This window comes from Sinohyriopsis cumingii, unplaced genomic scaffold (assembly GCF_028554795.1).
Source record: "Sinohyriopsis cumingii isolate HCF-2022 unplaced genomic scaffold, ASM2855479v2 utg000940l, whole genome shotgun sequence".
NCBI lineage: Eukaryota > Metazoa > Mollusca > Bivalvia > Unionida > Unionidae > Sinohyriopsis > Sinohyriopsis cumingii.
In genome coordinates this window covers 464,512-490,723 of record NW_028315945.1, presented here as the reverse complement: position 1 = coordinate 490,723, position 26,212 = coordinate 464,512, and the positions used below count along the sequence as shown (strand labels likewise).

The 26,212-nt window shown below is 35.5% G+C and overlaps 1 protein-coding gene across 2 annotated transcripts in view; it reads right to left on the bottom strand.

Moving 5' to 3' along the window:
- Window positions 1–26,212, bottom strand: part of LOC149772979 (uncharacterized) — a 65,044-nt gene that overhangs the window by 23,765 nt on the left and 15,067 nt on the right. The gene's annotated exons all lie outside the window — the stretch shown is intronic.

The following is a 26,212-nucleotide window of genomic DNA, read 5'->3' as shown; positions in this document are numbered from 1 at the left end:
AAATAAACCGGTACTGGTAAATGCCAACATAAAATCGTCTATTTTCTTAGTGTCACGATTCTTTTCATATGACAACGATATCATAGGCGTGTAACATTTACGAGTCACCTTAGACATACAATAGTTGCTGACCGACATGTGGTGGATTTGTATGGCAGTTTCTTTTCTTTTCGTTTCAGCTCGGACTATGCGAGTTATGAATAGTTCACATTATGAATGTATGAGAGAAGCCGTCACGATGTCATGCACTGATTGCGATCGTGTCTCTTTTGTTTATTTTTGTCCTAAGGATTACAGCCCGTTTCTAAATTGTAGCTGAGAACGGTTGATTTGAGCAGCCTCTGTGTTATATGTGTGGCTGAACACAGACACGCCTTACGAACATAGTAAATGGTCTTCTTTATATGTTAGTAACAAGTATACTTTCCTTACTGATCATACCGCTGGATAAAATGACATGGCGTGAAAGGAATTTAATCGCCCATATCTTCCCCAGTTTGTCTTTCTGTCACTTCTTACAGATTCATGAGAAAGTGCAATAAAAGCAGTCCTTTATAATTCATTTACCCAAAAAGTGTGATGTAAAAAATGGAGAAAAGTGTTTTATTTATATCAGTGAATGATGATAATGATATTCACAACAATAGAGGTCTGTGTATATGATACTGGCATTTAAAGACAATTTTGAAGGTCATGTCCGAATTTAGTCGTTTGTATGACTCGGCTGGGTCGAAACTGCGACCTTCAGCATCCGAAGCGGTCGCTCGAACCACGTAGGTCACCGGAGCAGTCCTAATGGTATATACCTTTGCTTACCACGGTAATGTACCTATTGCTATGTATCTATGCAAAACATGGCAATCTACCGAATGATATGTACGTCAACTTAACAAAACAATGTACCTAACGGTTTGTACTTTTTAAATGGCAATTACCTGCTGGTCTGTACCTATGCATAACATGGGAATTTATCGAATGATATGTACCTTTGCATAAACCGTTCCGGTGGCCTAGTGGTTAGAGCGGGAGGTCGTGGGTTCGATCCCCAGCCAACTCATACCAAAGACTTGCAAAAATGGTACTAACAGCTGCCTCGCTAGGCGCACAGCATTAAGAGGTTAGTGTTAGGACTGGTTGGCCTGGTGTCAGGATAATGTGAATGGGTGGGACTTCATGCTACATGTCTGCGGCATGATTCCCCAGTGCTAGGCATCACTATAACCTGCCACATTGCAGACATCGTAGCGACATGATTGAAAAATTGTTAAAGCTACGTTAAGATTCCTAATCACACACACACACACCTTTGCTTAACATGGCTATGTAATGAGTGATGTGTACCTTTTCATAACATAGCAATGTGTCTAATGATATGTACCTTTTCTTAACATAGCAATGTGTCTAATGATATGCACCTTTGCTTAACATAGCAATGTGTATAATGATATGTACCTCTGCTTAACAAAGCAATGTGTCTAATGATATGTACCTTTGCTTAACATAGCAATGTATCGAATCATATGCACCTTTGCTTAACATAGCAATGTCTCGAATGACATGCACCTTCGCTTAACATAGCAATGTGTCTAATGATATGTACCTTCGCTTAACATAGCAATGTGTCTAATGATATGTACCATCGCTTAACATAGCAATGTATCGAACGATATGCACCTTTGCCTAACACAGCAATGTGTCTCATGATATGTACCTTCGCTTAACATATCAATGCGTCTAATGATATGTACCTTTGCTTAACATATCAATGTGTCTAATGATATGTACCATCGCTTAACATAGCAATGTATCTAATGATATGCACCTTTGCTTAACATAGCAATGTATCTAATTATATGTATTTTGCTTAACATAGCAATGTGTCTAATGAAATGTACCTTGGCTTAACATAGCAATATTTCTAATGATATGTACATTTGCTTAACATAGAAATGTGTCTAATGGTATGTAACCTCGTGTAACATAGCAATGTATCGAATGATATGCACCTTTGTTTAACATAGCAATGTGTCTTATGATATGTACCTTTGCTTAACATAGCAATGTGTCTAATGATATGTATCTTCGCTTAACATAGCAATGCATCGAATGATATGCACCTTCGCTTAACATGGCAATGTGTCTAATAATATGTACCTTCGCTCAACACAGCAATGTGTCTAATGATATGTACCTTCGCCTAACATAGCAATGTATCGAATGATATGCAGCTTCGCTTAACATAGCAATGTGTCTAATGATGTGTACCTTCGCTTAACATAGCAATGTGTATAATGATATGTACCTTTGCTTAACACAGCAATGTGTCTAATGATATGTACCTTCGCTTAACATAGCAATATGTCTAATAATATGGACCTTTGCTTAACATAGCAATGTGTCTAATGATATGTACCTTCGCGTAACATAGCAATGTATCGAATGATATGCACCTTTGCTTAACATAGCAATGAGTTTAATGATATGTACCTTTGCTTAACATAGCAATGTGTCTAATGATATGTACCTTCGCGTAACATAGCAATGTATCGAATGATATGCACCTTTGCTTAACATAGCAATGTGTTTAATGATATGTACCTTTGCTTAACATAGCCATGTGTCTAATGATATGTACTTTCGCTTAACATAGCAGTGATAATATGCGAGTCTAACAGCGCAATAGACGCTATGTTCAATCCTCGTAATAAAACAATAAAAATTATCACAAACACTGTAATAAGACTGTCATAATTATCACGATACCCTTAATAATACTATCGAAAGACGCTGTGTTCAATTCCCGTAATAATGCTTTCAATAGACGCAGTGTTCAATTGCCGCAATAATGCTATCAATAGACGCAGTCTTCAATTGCCGCAATAATGCTATCAATAGACGCAGTGTTCAATTGCCGCAATAATGCTATCAATAGACGCAGTGTTCGATTCCCGTAATAATGCTATCAATAGACGCAGTGTTCAATTGCCGCAACAATACTATCACGATTATCACTGCCGCCGTAATTATGTAAATTATCATAATGCCCGTAACAAGGCAATCATAATTAAAAATATGCCCGTGACAAGGCTACCATAATCAACGCAATGCCCGTAACAATGCTGCCATAATTAACAAAATGCTCGTAACAAGGCTACCATAATTAAAACAATGTACCTTTGCTTAACATAGCAATGTGTCTAATGATTTGTATCTTCGCTTAACATAGCAATGTGTCTAATGATTTGTGTCTTCGCTTAACATAGCAATGTGTCTAATGATATGTACCTTCGCGTAACATAGCAATGTATCGAATGATATGCACCTTTGCTTAACATAGCAATGTGTTTAATGATATGTACCTTTGCTTAACATAGCCATGTGTCTAATGATATGTACCTTCGCTTAACATAGCAGTGTATCGAATGATATGCACCTTCGCTTAACATAGAAATGTGTCTAATGATATGTACCTTTGCTTAACATATCAATGCGTCTAATGATATGTACCTTCACTTAACATGGCAATGTGTCTAATAATATGTACCTTTGCTTAACATAGCAATGTGTCTAATGATATGTACCATCGCTTAACATAGCAATGTATCGAACGATATGCACCTTTGCCTAACATAGCAATGTGTCTAATGATATGTACCTTTGCTTAACAAAGCAATGTGCCTAATGATATGTACCTTTGCTTAACATATCAATGTGTCTAATGATATGTACCTTTGCTTAACATAGCAATGTGTCTAATGATATGTACCTTTGTTTAACATAGCAATGTGTCTAATGATATGTACCTTTGCTTAACATAGCAGTGTCTAATGATATGTACCTTCGCTTAATATAGCATTGTGTCTAATGATATGTACCTTCGCTTAACATAGCAATGTGTCTAATGATTTGTATCTTCGCTTAACATAGCAATGTGTCTAATGATATGTACCTTCGCTTAACATTGTAATGTGTCTAATGATATGTGCCTTTGCTTAACATAGCAATGTGTCTAATAATATGTACGTTTGCTTAACATAGCAATGTGTCTAATGATTTGTATCTTCGCTTAACATAGCAATGTGTCTAATGATTTGTATCTTCGCTTAACATAGCAATGTGTCTAATGATATGTACCCTCGCTTAACATTGCAATGTGTCTAATGATATGTGCCTTTGCTTAACATAGCAATGTGTCTAATAATATGTACCTTTGCTTAACATAGCAATGTGTCTAATGATTTGTATCTTCGCTTAACATAGCAATGTGTCTAATGATGCGTACTTTTGCTTTAGATAGCAATGTACTCATGTTTGCACCGATATTTGGTAAAGCCATAAGCTAAAGTAAGCACGCGCTTCAACTACTGCTGAAATGAATTGTATAAAGCAACTAGTTATTGCCGCAAGATCAGCGGATGACCATGAAGTTCGCTGGAAATAAGAACGTCAGAACTGAATAATAAATGTGGGCTGTGTATTTCAAGACTGGTCATGGTTCAGTATTTTGCTTCATGCAACGTTGACGGAAAGATAGACAAAATACTTAAGTTCACTTTCAAACACAAATTGTGACAGATGTCAAGCCAGAACCAGTGTTGACTAAAGAAGGTTGATAATATGCGAGTCTAACAGCGCAATAGACGCTATGTTCAATCCTCGTAATAAAACAATAAAAATTATCACAAACACTGTAATAAGACTGTCATAATTATCACGATACCCTTAATAATACTATCGAAAGACGCTGTGTTCAATTCCCGCAATAATGCTATCAATAGACGCAGTGTTCAATTGCCGCAATAATGCTATCAATAGACGCAGTGTTCAGTTGCCGCAATAATGCTATCAATAGACGCAGTGTTCAATTGCCGCAATAATGCTATCAATAGACGCAGTGTTCAATTGCCGCAATAATGCTATCAATAGACGCAGTGTTCAATTGCCGCAATAATGCTATCACGATTATCACTGCCGCCGTAATTATGTAAATTATCATAATGCTCGTAACAAGGCAATCATAATTAACAAAATGCTCGTGACAAGGCTACCATAATCAACGCAATGCCCGTAACAATGCTGCCATAATTAACAAAATGCTCGTAACAAGGCTACCATAATTAAAACAATGCCCGAAACATGGCTACCATAATTCACACAATGCCCGCAGTAATACTATCAATAAACGCCGTGTTGGATTCCCGTAATAATTCTATTAATAGAAGCCGGGTTCAATTCTCGTAATAATATTATCAATAGACGCTGTATTCCAATCCCCGTAATAATATTATCAATAGACGCTGTATTCAATCCCCGTAATCATACTATCAATAGACGCTGTATTCAATCCCCGTAATCATACTATCAATAGACGCTGTATTCAATCCCGTAATCATACTATCAATAGACGCTGTATTCAATCCCCGTAATCATACTATCACGATTATCTTCTTTACATGGAGATTTAGAAAAGTTACTGTTACCAGCGAAGCTGTTAAAATAAGTAACAGAAAAAAGTGAAAGACAACAAGCTTTGTAAAATTGAACAATATAATTTATTTCCATAGATTACAAAATGAAAATGAGAAAAAGAGCTTACGGTATTGCGAATTATGTCCAAAAATAATCCAAGAATTACAAACACAAGTCCTAATATTTGAAGTCCTTAATAAAACTCAGTACAAGACCAGAATAAATCCAAAAGCGGACGGCGATGAGGAGTCTGTTATATCTCCTAGTGTGTTGATGTGCCATTAGTCTTTTGTCGAATCACAGAAATATAATTCCAGCTTTGAATATACTCTAAAAATTCTAGTGAATGTCTCTATCCAAGAATTTTATCAGAGTACTTTTGTATTTCCAGAGAAACTAATCACTTAAATTCAATAGTTTGAAGAAATAAAATTGATCCCAACTAAACACAACATAATACAACTTGAAAGTGCTAGCTGTTTCAACACAAATGAAATAATCATCTCAGTTACACTATATATGTAGTTCTCTACTTGAACTCAAGTCACAATTAGCATTTTCTATAATTAAAAAAAAAAACATTATCTAATGGAAAATAACCTTCTAGAATGATCTTGATGTTTACAAAACAGTAACCTGGATTATGTATAAGTCACTTAGGAAATTACAAAACCTTGACCCAAATAAACATATTCGTTTCTTCTATTAATAATAATAATAATAATAATAATAATAATAATAATAATGATTTTAAACCTATACATAATGAGAGTAATTTAGCTATGTATTAGTTGTTTACAATTAATAAAATAAAAATAGTCAATTTGAGTCAAGCAGAAATACACTCAATTTTCTAAAACGTCAAGTCCAACATACTATGTTACATTACAATAGCATATAATGAAATGAAATAAAATAAAACTAACAAACAAAGTAAATATTCATAACACTACTTGTTATTTTGTATTGCTTTAAAAAAAGTAAGATAGCTAAGAATATCTTCCTTTTATAAAGAATTAAACATTCTAACAAACTGTCCAACAGTGACCTTCGTATACCAAGATGTAGGAATTGTTCATTCAGTCGTGAATGCTGCTGCGTCAGAGTAATTGAGAGTTTGGGGTTAGTTCCACAACGTGTAAGTCAATCAAATTCCAATATTTTTACGATGTTATTCTGAAGCACTGATATTAAGGGTAAAACGCGTTTTAAAATAGTGGTAAGCAGTACTTACGATGACCTTCAGCTACGGTATGCCCCAGACAAAAATTCCAGACAACAGTGATTTTACAGCAACTTGTATCGAGACATAACACCTCATAAATCAGAAATGTAAGTGCTTTGCCGGACAGGTCAGTGTCTTCGCAGCGGTTTACGCCTTTATATTTTAAAAAGGTACAATCAGTACATCATCATTTTAGTTTGTGGTATACCGTTTGTCTTGTTTTCCCATCTGAATGGGTCTGGTATTATAATCCCCTTATGGCAATCCATCCATCCATCCAAGCCAAATTTAGATAGCTCTAAAACTTCTCATATTATTCCCCAGACGTTTGATATGTATGTGTGTTGGTTTTAACGAACCCATCAGAATTGCCACTTGATCAGAATTTTTAAAATCTGTTTCTTGTTCAGTTTCAGGAACTGTCAATCATTTGGAAATTTTATCTCTGTCTCAGTATTCTATCTGTATCTCGGTGGTCTATCTGTCTCAGAGCTCTTCTCTGTCTCAGTGTTCTGTCTCTGTTTCAGTATTCTTTCTCTGCCTCAATGTTCTATCTCTGTTTCAGTATTCTTTCTCTGTCTCAGTGTTCTTCCTCCGCTCCATAAATATGGCCTCCAGTATATTACACTTGTAACAGATTTTTATGAAAACGTTTACGGCAATTAGTTTCACTACTGTACTCGCTCATTAAGTCAAACTTTAACCATAGCTCCTTATTATGACATTTATGATGAAATGTGTAGAGAAGAAAGCATGAAATCTAAGTACAGTGTATGAAATGTGTATGAGAAGAAAGCATGAAATCTAAGTACAGTGTATGAAATGTGTATGAGAAGATAGCATGAAATCTAAGTAGTGTACGAAAAGTGTATGAGAAGAAAGCATGAAATCTAAGTACAGTGTATGACGTGTATGAGAAGAAAGCATGAAATCTAAGTGCAGTGTATGAAATGTGTATGAGAAGAAAGCATGAAATCTAAGTACAGTGTACGAAAAGTGTATGAGAAGATAGCATGAAATCTAGTACAGTGTATGAAAAGTGTATGAGAAGATAGCATGAAATCGAAGTACAGTGTATAAAGTGTGCACTTTGTACTTTAAAGAAATTAATTATTTGTTGACTTTTACTGACCTTGTTTTGTTTTTTTGCTCTTTCTAGTTACTTAGTTTAAGACTATATAATCGTAACTATATATATATATATATATATATATATATATATATATATATATATATATATATATATATATATGTATGTATGTATGTATGTATGTATGCGTGTAGCATTATATAAAATCCTAGTGCAAATTAGCATAACGAGTTCCCACAAAAGGAATGTTAACAAGATCAACCATTATGCCACACGTATAACTTGGCAATTCATAAGCTTTCAGCTAACTTCCGTGTTGCTTTGTTGTATTCGGCTATTCAGATTTACATAAGCGTTAGTTCGTGTCTATAGGTTACATGTATATAGAAAATTTGGATGCGCAGTACATAATAACCGTATGCATAAATGCCGGATTATAAGGCAATTTGTTTTTCTGAATACAGTGTAATATAGCAAAATTGCCTGTATACAAGGCAAAGTTTGAAACTGAAAACACTAGCTGAGTACAGATGAGTGTGTACAAGGTGAAGTTTGAATCAAAAACAAAAGCAGGGTACAAAGGAGTTAGTACAAGGCAATGTTTTTACCTGAATACACTATATTAGCAGAGTACAAAATGTCAGTGAAAAAGGCAACGTTTTATCTAAATGTACGCAGTGAAGTAGACTGCAGCTGTCAGTGTACAAAGCAGTGACTACATCTGAATACAGTGTAGCATAATACAAATGTCAGTGGACAAAACGACGTTTTAATCTGAATAAACAAGTATTGTACAAATGAATGTGCATAAGGCAAATTTTGTGACAGGTTTTCTCAGTACAAATATCTGTACAAATCACTATTTATAATGTAATACAGAGTAGTAAAGTACAAAATATCAGTGCGCGTGGCAGTGTTTTAATATGAATACACTGTAGTACAGTGAATCTATGTTGACTATGTACTCCCAAGCCCAATAAATAAATATGCATTCAGATAGTTGTTGTAACCATAACACATATCCATTATAGTGCAACCATAACACATATCCATTATAGTGCAACCATAACACATATCCATTATAGTGCAACCATAACACATATCCTAACGCATATCCATTATAGTGTAACCCATTATAGTGCAACCATAACGCATATCCATTATAGTGCAACCATAACACATATCCATTATAGTGCAACCATAACACATATCTATTATAGTGCAACCATAACACATATCCTAACGCATATCCATTATAGTGTAACCCATTACAGTGCAACCATAACGCATATCCATTAAAGTGCAACCATAACACGTATCCATTATAGTGCAACCATAACACATATCCATTATAGTGCAACCATAACACGTATCCGTTATAGTGCAACCATAACACATATCCATTATAGTGCAACCATAACACATATCCATTATAGTGCAACTATAACATACATCCATTTTAGTGCAACCATAACACATATCCATTATAGTGCAACTATAACATACATCCATTATAGTGCAACCATAACACGTATCTATTATAGTGTAACCATAACACATATCCATTATAGTGTAACCATAACACGTATCTATTATAGTGTAACCATAACACATATCCATTATAGTGCAACCATAACTCTTTCACTCTTACGTCATGAACTGCCAGACATCACCAATTATGGAGTTAATTATTACACATATTTGAAAAAGTGTTCTGCGATACTTTTCCCGAGCTAACTGCAAAATGAAAATGGCATGCATGCAAAGCAAGCGAGATTCGATAATATAATCACTTTTCATTGGTGTGAGAAGATTACATGATTTGCAAGTTTAAAGCCAAAACTTGGTGGCAATGACGTTATTTTAAGATGAAATCGGTACACCTTAATGACAAGAACGGCCATTTTTAAAAAGGGTTCAGAATGAAATGTGGGACCTCCATTAAAACCTTATTTACCGTATATAACACACAAACCAGCAAAGAACACATAAACCCAGATCTACCTTAGTATAATCAACATGTAGATGAAGGTCTGTCCCATTCCCGTAAAATCATTATTAGACCTAACATTGTAGACCATGAATTGCCGGCACATATTCTGCGTGTTGGTTTTCACGCATGTGTAACACATTATTGGCAATATCATCCCGTTGAAATGGGAGTTACGTGCCTTTCCTTAGGAAGTGTGTGTGTGTGTGTGTGTGTGTGTGTGTGATTTTGGATTTGTAATGTAGCTTTAATAATTTTCAGTCTAGCACTGGGGCATCATGTCGCAGACATGTAGCATGATGTCGCACCCAGTCACAAAACTAACCTTTTAATGCTGAACGCCTTGCGAGGCAGCTTTTAGTACCACTTTTTGTAAGGCTTTGGTATGACTTGGCCGGGGATCGAACGCACGACCTCTCGCATCCAAGGCGGATGCTTTAAGCAATTGGCCACCGAAGCGGTCTCCCTATGAAGTAATAAGCCAGCCCACCAGTGCTAGCCAGGGCGGATATCGAACCCACGACATTTGGATACACGTCCAATGCTCTAGAAACTGAGCTACCGCAGCTCCGTAAAAAATAGTATCTGGTGGTGGTAACATACATAAAATATTGACTTATGATGACCCTTTTCATATGAAATACATTTCCGTTATCCTTGTAACAGAACTACCGCTAGATATTCATATTTATGCACAGTATTGTAAAAGTATCAAACAGTAATAAACAACCTATCACGCACACTAAAAGGTAAACAAAATATAAACGTTAATGTTAAAGAATCTGGGGAGGTGGGTTATTCTAGACTCTGAGCTTCGCGTCAAGAGCTAAACTTATCTCGTAACTAAATGCATAACAGACTATGCATAATATGTATAACAGACTATGCATAATAGACTATGCATTGCATAATAGACTATGTGTGAAGGAACTCTTCACGGTACATTAGCACAATAACGGCTATATTGTGTCAACTATAGGAAAATGTTTGAAACATGTAAAAATGAACTGCACACAAACGTTTAGGAACATAAACAGATCAAATAAATATAAACAATAAAGTCGACAAGATAAAATATAAAACGTAAAATATTTTAAATTCTTTATATAAAACAAAAGATAAAGGTAAAACATGACATGCCGAATTCTTAAAATATATGGTCCAAATATGTTATATGAACCGACTTCCCTTAAGAAGTCAAAGATTTTCTCGGGTGGTACATTATCGTAGTTTCCTTATGCAGCTGACATTAAAAATGTTTATGTCGCATAGGGTGGAAATTGACCCCACTTAGCAAGATTATTCCAAAGTCTGTGGACACAAGGATAGAAATTGATCTACTTGACAAGATTATTCTAAAGTCTGTGGACACTAGGGTGGAAATTTAATTAATTTTACAAGACTATTCTAAACTCAGTGGACACTAAGGTGGAAATTGACCTCACTTAACAAGATTATTCTACAGTCAGTGGACACTAGGGTGGAAACTGACCTCACTTAAAAAGATTATTCTACAGTCAGTGGACACTCGGGAGTAAACTGACCTCACTTAACAAGATTCTTCTAAAGTCAGTGAACACTAGGGTGAAAATTGACCTCACTTAACGATATAATTCTTCAGTCAATGGACACTAGGGTGAAAACTGACCTACGTAACAAGATCATTCTACAGTCAGTGGACACTAGGGTGGAAACTGACTTCACTTAAAAAGATTATTCTACAGTCAGTGGACACTAGGGTGCAAACGGACATCACTTAACAAGATTATTCTACAGTCAGTGGACACAAGGTTGGAAATGGACCTCACTTAACAAGATTATTCTACAGTCAATGGACACTAGGGTGGAAATTGACTTCACTTAAAAAGATAACTCTACAGTCAGTGGACACAAGGGTGGAAATTGACCTCAATTAACAAGATAATTGAACAGACAGTAGAGACTATTTTTTTAAAACCCTGTAATAGGTTGACCACTGGGTCGGAGAACCATTTCAAGGTCACCTTACAATCAAACATTTCTGGTTATCAGATAATCTAGGGATAATAAACATAATCTACAGAGAGGAAAACACACACATGCATACACACATGCACACATGCATATGGCACACACTCTAGGTGACATGGACTTTTGTGATGTTACAGTATTTTGTTCCTGTTTACCATCAAGTCAGATACAAATTACATGTTCATTATTGAGGTCCAATTTTGAAGAAATTGGTCCTCTTTTTTATTTACCTTAGCAGTGTATTTTTCAATGTTGGTATGCATTGCAACTATTTGCTTAAAAGCAAAAATAGAAGGCTTTTTCATATTGAATCTGCTATGTATAAATGTTAAGAAAACGGTACCAAAACTGTGAAGTAATACTGCAATCATAAAAGAGACGCTCAATAAATTCATTTTCACTCTTCAGAAAGTACATTTGTTGTCATCTAACATGTTAATTCTTTTCAGAAAATCATTAATAGTGATTATTCTATGGATTAATTTAAAGTTAAAAGAGTTCAGCTTGGTATTCTTGGTTCAGCATTTCGCCCGGCTATAAATCTCAGACCACTCCGCACCACTTATATATTTATTAAATACTTGCATCCAAGTTTTCCGTTACGGATCACTGCCAACTCAACTCTGTCTGCGTGGGTTCGAGTCTCGGATTCAGCCAATGTGGGTATGTGAGAACGCTTGCCACTAGCTTCTCGTGGGTCTGTGGTTCCTTCCGGGGTTTTCCCTGGTTCTTCCTCCACCATTAATACTGGCCGCCATGTATTGCCTTTCGTGTGCTGAAAAATGGCGTTAAACCCTACTACAACAACAAAAAAGCATCCAAGTTTCTTGCTTCGCAGTGTGTTGCCTTTTAGCTTTGTTGAAAAGATCGTAAACAAACTTGAGTGAATTTTGCTTTTTCAAGTTCATTATTTTATCCTCCTGTTTATCAATATTATTATGTACTAAATGGTTTTTTATGGCGTCTTTCCATGCTTTTGGAATTTTGGATAATAATGAGAAGTATTTTTAAAAAAATCATCGCTTCTAGTGTTTTGTTTTATTATTTCAAAAGGTATTAAATTATCGTGATCATCTACTAGATCATTCAGAATTTCAAAACCGGCTTCTGTCCAGGATTTGTATTAATAGAACATTTTAGAGGGGGACAAAATTTAAAATACTCATGGATAGATACTCGTTAGGACTTTGCGGTTCCTCTTTCCAATTAGTGCCAAAATTACATCTCTCCAACAACTGTTTTTAATGAACTTACTAAATTCTTCTAATTTCCTTCTCCCTAAATTCCAAATATCCTTTCTATTTCTGAATACAGTTGTATTGACTAAGTTCTGCCACGTTCCATTTTCCTTTTCCTGCAATCTTTTTACACATCTTATCTTAATATACCTAATGAATGAAAATATATGTATCATATTTAGTCCTCCCTTGTTTTCTGGGGAAACTAGTATATCACGTATTATTCTCTCTACTTTTCCACCCCATACAAACCTAAACAGTGTGCGATTTAGTTCTGCTTTAACTTTTGCTGATGGGTTTGGAAGTGCTGAAAAAAGATGTATGAATATGGACAGAACAAGAGTTTTTACAACAATTGCTTTATCAACTATTGACAAATGTTTTTGATTCCAGCATGGCAGTATTCCGTTTGCCTTTCTTAGTTTCTTCATATAATTAATTTCCACCATTTGTTGTAAATCTGGAGAAACGTCTATGCCAAGGAGTGTAGAGTTAGAAGAGAACCAAATTAGGCCCATTTCGGGACATATTTTTTCATTAGAAAATTTCCTGTTTCCAATCCAAATAGCTTTCGTTTATGTTATGTTACATTTAAGTCCATATAATAGAAGAAGAAAAAACCTTGCAAGATATTCATAGTTGCTTCAAGATTAAGTTGAGCTGCATCAAGAAGAATAAAAGCGTCATCGGCATACTGATCCAATTTATATTCACTGGCGTCAAAGATTACTCCCCTTACATCCACATTTTGCTTTAAAGTTATAGCTAAAATCTCAACCCCAATGATAAACAAATAAGGTGCAAGGGGATCTCCTTGACGACATCCTCTTTCAAGTCTAAAAAAAGATGACATCTGACAATTATTTATAACACAACATTTAGAGTTATTACAAAACAGTTTAAACCACTTACAAACGGAGTCACCGAAGTTAAAATATTGTAAAGTTTGCTCCACAAAGATCCAGTTAACTGAGTCAAAGGCTTTTTCAAAGTATATTAACAATAATAACCATATTTGTTTTCATTCTCAAGTTGGTCCATGATATCGTATGACAGATGATATGTCGTATAGTCTAGGAGAAAATGATTTGTTGTTTCTGGATGAGCGCATGAAAAAACAAGCGTTATATAACAAGTTGTTTTGAAAAGATGTTCGTGTAATCAGCAAGAACCTAGTCAAGGTCATGTGTACACAATGTATGCAAATTATCCAGCTTGACAGTAACAGATTTGACTTTCCTGTACTATATTTGTATTTAAGTGGAATTTAAAAAGTATAACGATGAATTGTTCCGAATTTTCAAAGGAACAACAATTCCATTCCAAAAGAGTTTCACACAAATGAATTGAAATCAAATAACACTATTATGTTTCCGGCCAAGGTCCAATTATATACTTCTGGGTGCAGTTATCTGTTTTTTTTTTATATAAAAGTTCCGATTACAAGTTTGTGTCTATTAAGAATGATCTTAGCTTAAATGGTTTCATGGTTTGGTACTAGTAAATTTTTATCCAATGAAGGTATTTCAATTTGTATCTGGACGGGTTGGTGGTTTGGAATTCTGAAGTGAGGTGTCATTTGCCGTAATTCATCAATCTAATGACTTAAATCGAACTTGCTCAGTTCCGTGTGCATATTATCATTTTTGTGGGATATGAGTTGACATTTAATATGACAAAGTATGACCTCTATACCTCTTATACTGGGGTCCATGCGTATATAATCATTTCTGTGGGACATAAATTGACTGTTAACAAGACAAAGTATGACCTCTATACAACTTATACTAGGTTCCATGCGTATATAATCATTTTTGTGGGACATAAATTGACTGTTAATACGACAAAGTATGACCTCTATACAACTTATACTAGGGTCCATGCGTATATAATCATTTTTGTGGGACATAAGTTGACTGTTAATATGACAAAGTATGACCTCTATACAACTTATACTATGGTCCGTGCGTATATAATCATGTTTGTGGGACATACGTTGACTGTTAACATGACAAAGTATGACCTCTATACAACTTATACTGGGGTCCATGCGTATATAATCATTTTTGTGGGACATAAGTTGACTGTTAATATGACAAAGTATGACCTCTATACAACTTATACTATGGTCCGTGCGTATATAATCATGTTTGTGGGACATACGTTGACTGTTAATATGACAAAGTATGACCTCTATACAACTTATACTGGGGTCCATGCGTATATAATCATTTTTGTGGGACATAAGTTGACTGTTAATATGACAAAGTATGACCTCTATACAACTTATACTATGGTCCGTGCGTATATAATCATGTTTGTGGGACATACGTTGACTGTTAACATGACAAAGTATGACCTCTATACAACTTATACTGGGGTCCATGCGTATATAATCATTTTTGTGGGACATAAGTTGACTGTTAATAGGACAAAGTATGACCTCTATACAACTTATACTATGGTCCGTGCGTATATAATCATGTTTGTGGGACATACGTTGACTGTTAACATGACAAAGTATGACCTCTATACAACTTATACTGGAGTCCATGCGTATATAATCATTTTTGTGGGACATAAGTTGACTGTTAATATGACAAAGTATGACCTCTATACAACTTATACTATGGTCCGTGCGTATATAATCATGTTTGTGGGACATACGTTGACTGTTAATATGACAAAGTATGACCTCTATACAACTTATACTGGGGTCCATGCGTATATAATCATTTTTGTGGGACATAAGTTGACTGTTAATATGACAAAGTATGACCTCTATACAACTTATACTATGGTCCGTGCGTATATAATCATGTTTGTGGGACATACGTTGACTGTTAATATGACAAAGTATGACCTCTATACAACTTATACTGGGGTCCATGCGTATATAATCATTTTTGTGGGACATACGTTGACTGCTAATATGACAAAGTATGACCTCTATACTACTTATACTGGGGTTCATGCGTGGACCTCGGTTGGCAATAATGTCATTAGTAAGCAAAAGCAGAAAGTATATTAAATGCAAGAGGTTCCTAAAATATCTTGTTTTGGTATGTGTGCAGTTGTGTTTATATGATGATAATATTCCAATAAACTCCTTGCAATTACGACAATTATTAAGCAACAGTATCACTTATCTATTACTAGCGATATGCTAGCTAAATATAAAGTATTCAATCGTTCCAAATCTTAATATTGCTTGTTGGTTTTGACTGATAACATTAAACCAGGACTTAATACCCTGATGGATCCACTTGTTGGCTTTGCATGATGACACCCTACCGAAACACTATACGCTGATAGATCCACTTGTTGGCTTTGCGTGATGACACCCTACCGAAACACTAAACGCTAATAGATCCACTTGCTGGCTTTGCATGATACCACCCAACCAAAACATTATACCCTGAGAGATCCACTTGTTGGTTTTGTATGATGACACCCAACCAAAACACTATATCCTGACAGATCCATTCGTTGGTTTTGCACAATAACACCCAAACAAAACACTATATCCTGACAGATCCACTTCTTGGTTTTGCACAATAACACCCAACCCAAAAACTATATCCTGACAGATCCACTTATTGGTTTTGCACAATAACCCCCAACCAAAACACTATACCCTGACAGACCCACTTGTTGGTTTTGCACAATAACCCCCAACCAAGCCACTATACCCTGACAGACCCACTTGTTGGTTTTGCACAATAACCCCCAACCAAATCACTATACCCTGACAGACCCACTTGTTGGTTTTGCACAATAACCCCCAGTTAGAGACATGTACCCTGACAGATCAAATTTACAAGTGAATGCTTGTAAGATATAAAAAATTATCTTTACAAAAGAATACATACAGCAGTTTTTATTATGGGGACAAAGTTCTTATGGGGAAAAGGTACGTATGGCGTCAAAGTGCTTATGGGGTCAAATTACTTACTGGGTCATAGTACTTATGGAGTCAAAGTGCGTATGGGGTTAAAGTACTTATGAGGACAAGGTACTTATGAGGCCAAACTATTTATGGGTCTAAGTAATTAAGGAGACAAAGTACTTAATGGCGACAAAGTACTTATGAGGCCGAAGTATTTATGGGTCTAAGTAATTACGGAGACAAAGTACTTAATGGCGACAAAGTGCTTATGAGGCCAAAGTATTTATGGGTCTAAGTAATTACGGAGACAAAGTACTTAATGGCGACAAAGTACTTAAGAGGCCAAAGTATTTATGGTTCTAAGTAATTACGGAGACAAAGTACTTAATGGCGACAAAGTACTTATGAGGCCAAAGTATTTATGGGTCTAAGTAATTACGGAGACAAAGTACTTAATGGCGACAAAGTACTTATGAGGCCGAAGTATTTATGGGTCTAAGTAATTACGGAGACAAAGTACTTAATGGCGACAAAGTACTTATGGGGACGAAATACTTATGGGGTCAGGGTACATTGATTTGTCGATTCTTTAAATATCTTAGAATTAGTTTTTGCCTTTTAAGAATAGAGAATGGTTTAGAACACAAAAATGGTACCGTGTATATGGTTCAGTTTCTTTGGAAAGGTTATATAATATTTTATATGATGTGTTTCTACCACTGACAGAAAAATTTAATTTATTTGATTCAATAATAGTTTTCTGATGTTCACTATGGTGCTGAAGTACGAGAACATTTTTAAACATGTATTAAAAAAACGTCCATCTGAAATTCTTTAGAAGTATCGTGAAAGTTAAGAAATTGACAAAGTTAGATGCATAATATAGTAGATTGTCAGTAAAAATACGACGCTGAAAATAGGAATTATACATCTGACTTATATTTAATGTTGATAAATTAAGTTGACATTGGTATAAATTATAATGTTAAAAATTCTAGTTCAGTTAGGAGTGCGATATTAATGACTTTAACAATATAGCGTTTAAAAATTTAATTAAGCAAAGATTTTATTAACAGTTTATACAGTCATGGAGGAATCCCTATCCGCTTTTAGTAAACTGAATTATTATACGCATAAAGCAACTTGACTTTGAAGCACAATTACATGGAGCAAATATGTATGCGACTGCATGAAACACACATGTTTGCACTTACACAAAGCACATATGTATGCAGTCAGACAAAACACATATGTATGCAATTACATTAGGCACATATGCATGCAATTACATGAAGTACACCTGTATGCAGTTACACAAAGCACATATGTATGCAATCACATGGAACACATATGTATGCAATTACATGAAGCACACCTGTATGCAATCACATGAAACAAAACTGTATGCAATTACATGAAGTACACCTGTATGCAATTGCATGAAGCATATCTATCCAGTTACATGAAGTTCACCTGTATGCAATTACATGAAGCACACCTGTATGCAATCACATGAAACAAAACTGTATGCAATTACATGAAGTACACCTGTATGCAATTGCATGAAGCATATCTGTATCCAGTTACATGAAGTTCACCTGTATGCAATTACATGAAGCACACCTGTATGCAATCACATGAAACAAAACTGTATGCAATAACATGAAGTACACCTGTATTGCAATTGCATGAAGCATATCTGTATCCAGTTACATGAAGTTCACCTGTATGCAATTACACGAAGCACACCTGTATGCAATCACATGAAACAAAACTGTATGCAATTACATGAAGTACACCTGTATGCAATTGCATGAAGCATATCTGTATCCAGTTACATGAAGTTCCCCTGTATGCAATTACACGAAGCACACCTGTATGCAATCACATGAAACAAAAATGTATGCAATTACATGAAGTACACCTGTATGCACTTACAAATCATAAATTCAGACAAGGTCTTATTCGTTTTAGGTCATATTCACAAAACCTTGTGGGAGAATTTGTTCATTATATAAACATGTCCACAGATCTGGTCGTTATATAAATATATGCAGAGATCTGATCGTTATGTACACATATCCAGAGATCTGATCGTTATGTACACATATCCAGAGATCTGATCGTTATGTACACATATCCAGAGATCTGATCGTTATGTACACATATCCAGAGATCTGATCGTTATGTACACATATCCAGAGATCTGATCGTTATGTACACATATCCAGAGATCTGATCGTTATGTACACATATCCAGAGATGAGAGGTTTCATGTATTATATATTATGCATCATCTATTATGTACTCAATGAATGATTCAAGCACAATATCATATCTTCATTGCGTATCCTTTGACCTTTCAAACAAACATTTACCTAGGTAAGTTTGCTTTCGTCCTTCATTACATAAATCTTTTGTGTCGTCCCAGTGAAACTAAAAAATTACGAGACAAGATTAACACATGTATTTGTAAATGAAATTATCCAACAGCACTCTGTTTTGATCACTGTCTTTGCATTTGCATTTTAAACAGGAGTATCTTATAAATACATGTATTGCACAAGCCCATTATATTAACACTGTTCACATTAAGGTCATACACATTATGTATGTTCAAATGCTGAATAAATTATTCTATTATATTTTATTCCATACTGTTCTATTCTATTCTTTTCTATTCTATTCTATTCTATTCTATTCTATTCTATTCCACTCCACTGCGCTATACATCAATGTTCAAGGATTAGACAACCACACTGGGGACAATGTTTGTTTTAGTTGGATGCTGATGTAAGATTAATAAAAATAACTTTGTGATGTCACCAGTTAGCATGAAGATAAAACAAGCGAATGATAGAAATGTTCGTCTCCGGACAGTTTTCAACATACAGGTATTGTTAATTTCTGAAGAATTCTTTTCGGGAGAATGAATGTGCCTGTGTTTGCTAATTAATTGGCATATAGTAACACAGTAAAAGCGCTAAATGTTGCGTCCTATAATAAAATGAATAACATCACACAAGTCATAATGAAGGTGGACATCTGCACAAATTATGAAAGTAAAAGAAGAAGATGTAACTTATCAAAAACATTTAAACTCAGTCATGAGAGGGTTATCACATCAAGGTACTGCACAATATAATAAACTGGACTACATTGCGATAGATAGGATTTATATATTACTGTCACTAAAATGGTTTGCATTGCAGTGGACTTGATTTACAGAGTACGGACACTAAAATGGATTACATTGCGATGGATAGGATTTACAGAGTACTGAAACTAAAGGGGGCGCTCACCAGTTATTATGTACTTCTGAGAGAGTGACGTATGTAAGGTGAAGTTGTTTGCTTTTAAAACATGCAAAATGGAGAGAATTTTGGCATACCTCTATGCTACATTAATGTGATGTGGATGATATTTATTTGGATATTGTACTTTTGGAAATCGTACATGATTTAAACACACTGCTAATTAAAATGACTGCTCCCTTGTGCAAAAAAATCAGCCTGAACTAGTCTAAAGTACACTATCCATAGCAGCTATTAAAATAGGGAAAATGAATTTTGCCAGACTAGACAATACCAGCTTCTGAAAATGCAATGAATGAATTACCAAATATATAAAATGAAAAAAGTTTTCGGCTCTTTTTTACACAATTTACCTCTGAAGTTCAGAAAGTGAAAATGACCAAGTGGAGCTAGCAATTTTTTGAAAGATGCATATCTGGAGTGAGGCCAAGCTGTATGCTCTATAACCCATATTACAACCATCAATCATACACCAAAATATAGGACATTAAAGGTTCTTTGAATTATACCTAAGATATACAAGGTCTTTCTTAAATAGCCAGTATAACCAGTGAGGAAAGCCGGGGAAATTCTTTTTTAAAATCCTAACCCTATGCAAAATTACGAAACTGTAGAGAGCCACCAAAATGGATTACATTGCAGTGGACAGGATTTACAGAGTACTGACACAAAACTGGATGACATTACAGTGGATAGGATATACAGAGTACTGATACTAAAATCAATTATAGTATAGTAGACAAAATTTACAGTGTTGACACTAAAATGGATTACATTGCGATGGATAAGATTTACTGACTACTGACACTAAAATGGATTACATTACAGAGGACAGAATTTACAGAGTACTGACACTAAAATGGATTATATTATAGTGGACAAGATTTACAGAGTACTGACACGAAACTGGATTACATTGCGATGGATATGATTTACAGTGTACTGACACTGAATCGGATTACATTAAAGCGGACAGGATTTACAGATTACTGACACTAAAATGGATTACATTGCAGTGGATAGGATATACAGATTACTGACACTAAAATGAATTACATTACAGTGGATAGGATATACAGATTGCTGACACTAAAATGGATTACATTACAGTGGATAGGATATACAGAGTACTGACACTAAAATGGATTACATTACAGTGGATATGATATACAGAGTACTGACACTAAAATGGATTACATTACAGTGGATAGGATATACAGATTAGTGACACTAAAATGGATTACATTACAGTGGATAGGATTTACTGAGTACTGACACTAAAATGGATAACATTACAATGCATAGGATTTACAGAGTACTGGCACTGAAAGGGATTGCATTGCAGTGGACAAGATATACAGAGTACTGACACTAAAATAGATTAACTTAAGTGGATAAGATGTACAGAGTACTGACTCTAAAATAGATTTCATTAAAGTGGACAGGAGTTACAGCGTACTGACACTAAAATGGATACATTACAGTGGACAGAATTTACAGAGTACTGACACTAAAATGGATTATATTATAGTGGACAAGATTTACAGAGTACTGACACGAAACTGGATTACATTGCGATGGATATGATTTACAGTGTACTGACACTGAATCGGATTACATTAAAGCGGACAGGATTTACAGATTACTGACACTAAAATGGATTACATTGCAGTGGATAGGATATACAGATTACTGACACTAAAATGAATTACATTACAGTGGATAGGATATACAGATTGCTGACACTAAAATGGATTACATTACAGTGGATAGGATATACAGAGTACTGACACTAAAATGGATTACATTACAGTGGATAGGATATACATATTAGTGACACTAAAATGGATTACATTACAGTGGATAGGATTTACTGAGTACTGACACTAAAATGGATAACATTACAATGCATAGGATTTACAGAGTACTGGCACTGAAAGGGATTGCATTGCAGTGGACAAGATATACAGAGTACTGACACTAAAATAGATTAACTTAAGTGGATAAGATGTACAGAGTACTGACTCTAAAATAGATTTCATTAAAGTGGACAGGAGTTACAGCGTACTGACACTAAAATGGATACATTACAGTTGATAGGATTTATAGAGTGCTGACACTAAAATGGATTACACTGCTGTGGACAGGATTTACAGAGTACTGACACTAAAATGGATTACATTACAGTTGATAGGATTTTTAGAGTGCTGACACTAAAATGGATTACACTGCAGTGGACAGGATTTACACAATACTGACACTAAAATGGATTACATTACAGTGGATAGGATATACAGATTAGTGACACTAAAATGGATTACGTTACAGTGGATAGGATTTACTGAGTACTGACACTAAAATGGATAACATTACAATGCATAGGATTTACAGAGTACTGGCACAGAAAGGGATTGCATTGCAGTGGACAAGATATTCAGAGCACTGACACTAAAATAGATTAACTTAAGTGGATAAGATGTACAGAGTACTGACTCTAAAATAGATTTCATTAAAGTGGACAGGAGTTACAGCGTACTGACACTAAAATGGATACATTACAGTTGATAGGATTTATAGAGTGCTGACACTAAAATGGATTACACAGCTGTGGACAGGATTTACAGAGTACTGACACTAAAATGGATTACATTAAAGTTGATAGGATTTTTAGAGTGCTGACACTAAAATGGATTACACTGCAGTGGACAGGATTTACAGAGTACTGACACTAAAATGGATTACATTACAGTGGACAGGATTTACAGAGTATCGACACTAAAATGGATTACTTTATAGCGGATAGAATTTACATAGCACACTGCAATGGATATGAATTGATGAAAACAAATTAAGCTGTTCTAAATGGATTTAGTGCATAAATTCAAATGTTATTTCCAACCATTGTTCAGGATGTATTTGTGGATCATTAACATATAGTTATGAATGCTATAAAAAAAATCAGCATCAATAGTTTCCTTTGTGAATGGAAGCCTAAAAGGTTTCCTGTGTATATGAAAACACTCTCTGAACGACACCATGAAAATAATGAAAATAAATTATGTAGTTTTTGCTGAGTCAACAATATTGGGATGCAAACACTGAAGACAAAATATGTATGAACGAAACTATAAATTTTCATCGAAAGCAAAGTTCGGAAATACTTGTACTTAATATATTGTAGTAAATTTAGAGTATGTGCACTTGGTTATAGTGCCCCGTTTTAAGCAATTCTTAGATTTGTGTGATTACTTGTTTGATTATTGGAATTTGGCGCCATGGAAATATTCCTGGCCCGAATTAATGAGCTAATTAATAGGAGCAAACTTCACGGAGTGAAGTGTTAGTGTGTTTCCATGATGTCCTGGTTCACTAGTAGTGAATTCCGACCAAAACCGAATGAATGTCCCTATCGTAAAATAGTACATATTAAAATCTAGTGGTATACATTGGTAGCGTGACTGCAAGGACAGTACTTACGGTATTAAACCGGTAAATTACACAAGGGCATAAATAGAAAGGGACTTGACAGACACCGTTTATGTCGCCATGTGGGCGAATATGGTGCAGTTATATCGGCGAAATGTGCCTGGAAAGCATATATTGACTGGCCTAAGGTGGCGGAGTTAAAATAGTTCCCATTGTTAGGGAGTACTCGTATATGTTCTAAGACGTGAACGGTTGGTGGTACGGAAACATAATGAAGCCAAAACACGCAGATGTACGGTTGATAGATAGTTGGCAGTTTGGTTTATCTGTGGTCTTGCATTAATTAGAGGAAAATTTAGGTATAGAATGGACACGTCGGGCTTTCAGATTTACAACTGAGGTTGTATGGAAGTCTTTGGAAAGTCGGGGTAAACTTATGACTTCTAGCGAGAATCGCGCCAGGGTTTGAAAACCGCTCGGTCAAGTAAATACCCGTGTGCGTGTAACAATATATTACTTATATAACACTATGTACAATACAGGGGTACCGAGTGGCCGAGTGGTCTAAAGCGCTCTCCGTTACGGATCGCTGCCATCTCACCCCTGTCTGCGTGGGCTCTCCGTTACGGATCGCTGCCATCTCACCCCTGTCTGCGTGGGTTCGAGTCTAGGATTCGGCCAATGTGGGAATGTGAGTAAGCTTGCCAGTAGCTTCCCGTGGGTCGTGGTTCTTCCTGGGGTTTTCCAGGGTTCTTCCTCCACCATTAATACTGGCTGCCATGCATAGCCTATCGTGTGCTGAAAAATGGCGTTAAACCCAACAACAACAACAATGTACAATATCAATGCACTATCAATAAACAGAAGGAAGGTTACAGCCATGGCAGTATTATAAACTAGTACAGTAAAGGAAGGTTACAGCCATGACTGCATTTTAAAGTAATACAGTAAAGGAAGGTTACAGCCATAGTTGTATTTTAAAGTAATAACAGTAAAGGAAAGTTGCAGCCATGGAAAGTAATACAGTAAAGGACATATCGCTATTGTCATTAATGTGTGCTTCCAGCGTTTTTTAAATCAACGTTAACATCTGCATTTGTTTTATTTTATTGTTTTATTTTAAAAGGCGAAGTACAGTAAGCATGAAGGGAGCGCAGTATCATGGCATATATAAATTAAAAGTCTAGTGTAATTAGCGAGTAATCAGCTAGGATTCCGGTCCTAGATGTCCTTAACGAACCGTGTAATCGGCTAGGACTCCGGTCTCTTGTAAATAAATTATAAATAACATTCAATCTCTAAAAACATTAATTAATAAATAACTTAAAGAGGTAATATCTAAAAACTTATAAATAACATAACGTAGGAAACACACCCTAAACACCTCGACTAGTAATACCATAATAACCTTGAAAATCTCTCTTCATACATGATTTCTACTAAGAACCTCTATAAACAGCACAGAACATCTCCCCCTTTTAGAACATTTTGAAGAAGAAAAAAAAATCGAAAAAAAAATTTAAAAAAAAATTGCAAGAAACACCAGGCAAATGCAACAAGAAACCAGCGATGTAAAGCAAGCAGGACCGTTCCCGAGCTCTCCTTCCCACTAATGACAGCCAACCATTCAACTGTAGGGACCTTTGTGGACCCACAGATTGAGGCCAAACTATCAGGGTTCCTTGAATCCATAAAAGCCTGGGGGAGGTGGCACCATCCCTTTAAAGTAATAACAGTAAAGGAAAGTTGCAGCCATGGAAAGTAATACAGTAAAGGACATATCGCTATTGTCATTAATGTGTGCTTCCAGCGTTTTTTAAATCAACGTTAACATCCCCAGGAACAACTAGCAGGCTGCGGTGCAGTCAGAAAAAAGTGGCACATGCACAATTGTGCGCACGCCACTATAATTAAACTCAACAACAAAAAAATAGTGTAATTAGTACACAATGTACCGTCATCCACGTCATACAGTCGCCCTGTGTTTAATACGCATCCATGCTTGCTCTAAACGGATATGGATGACTCAGGAGATTAATGACAAACGGGTCTCAAGGGCCTGAAGAACTTTGGTTGAGGTATGCGGTCTTGAACTAACTTTATTTGTCGGAAACCATTGTTTGTAATTATAGTTACCTTGACCCCTCACCTTTTGATCCCAGAATCAACATGTATTTTTGTTACCGTCAGTCCATACGAAGCGAAAGCTTGATCAATGAATTTATTCTGCAGCAAAAGCCATTTGGCAAAACCCTTTGGTCCTTAAGTGAGAATGAGACAATAACCGTGATATCTGACCTTGAGGCCTGCTCCAATATGTTAAGTGCAAGCAGTCCGCAAACGTTCGTTAATTTGCGTGGTCTAGCACCAAAGTTCATATTTGTACTAAACGCACTCTTTTCTTTTTTCAATCTCAATGGTCTTGACTGTTGCCTTGCAAATCAATAGGCGTTTATCTTACCCAACGTGTAAGTGACACATTTTTGTGAAGGTACCTGGCCGAAAACTTTATTTTGAAAAAGCCATTTTTTTTAATTTATTTTTTTATTTCTCACGGTGAC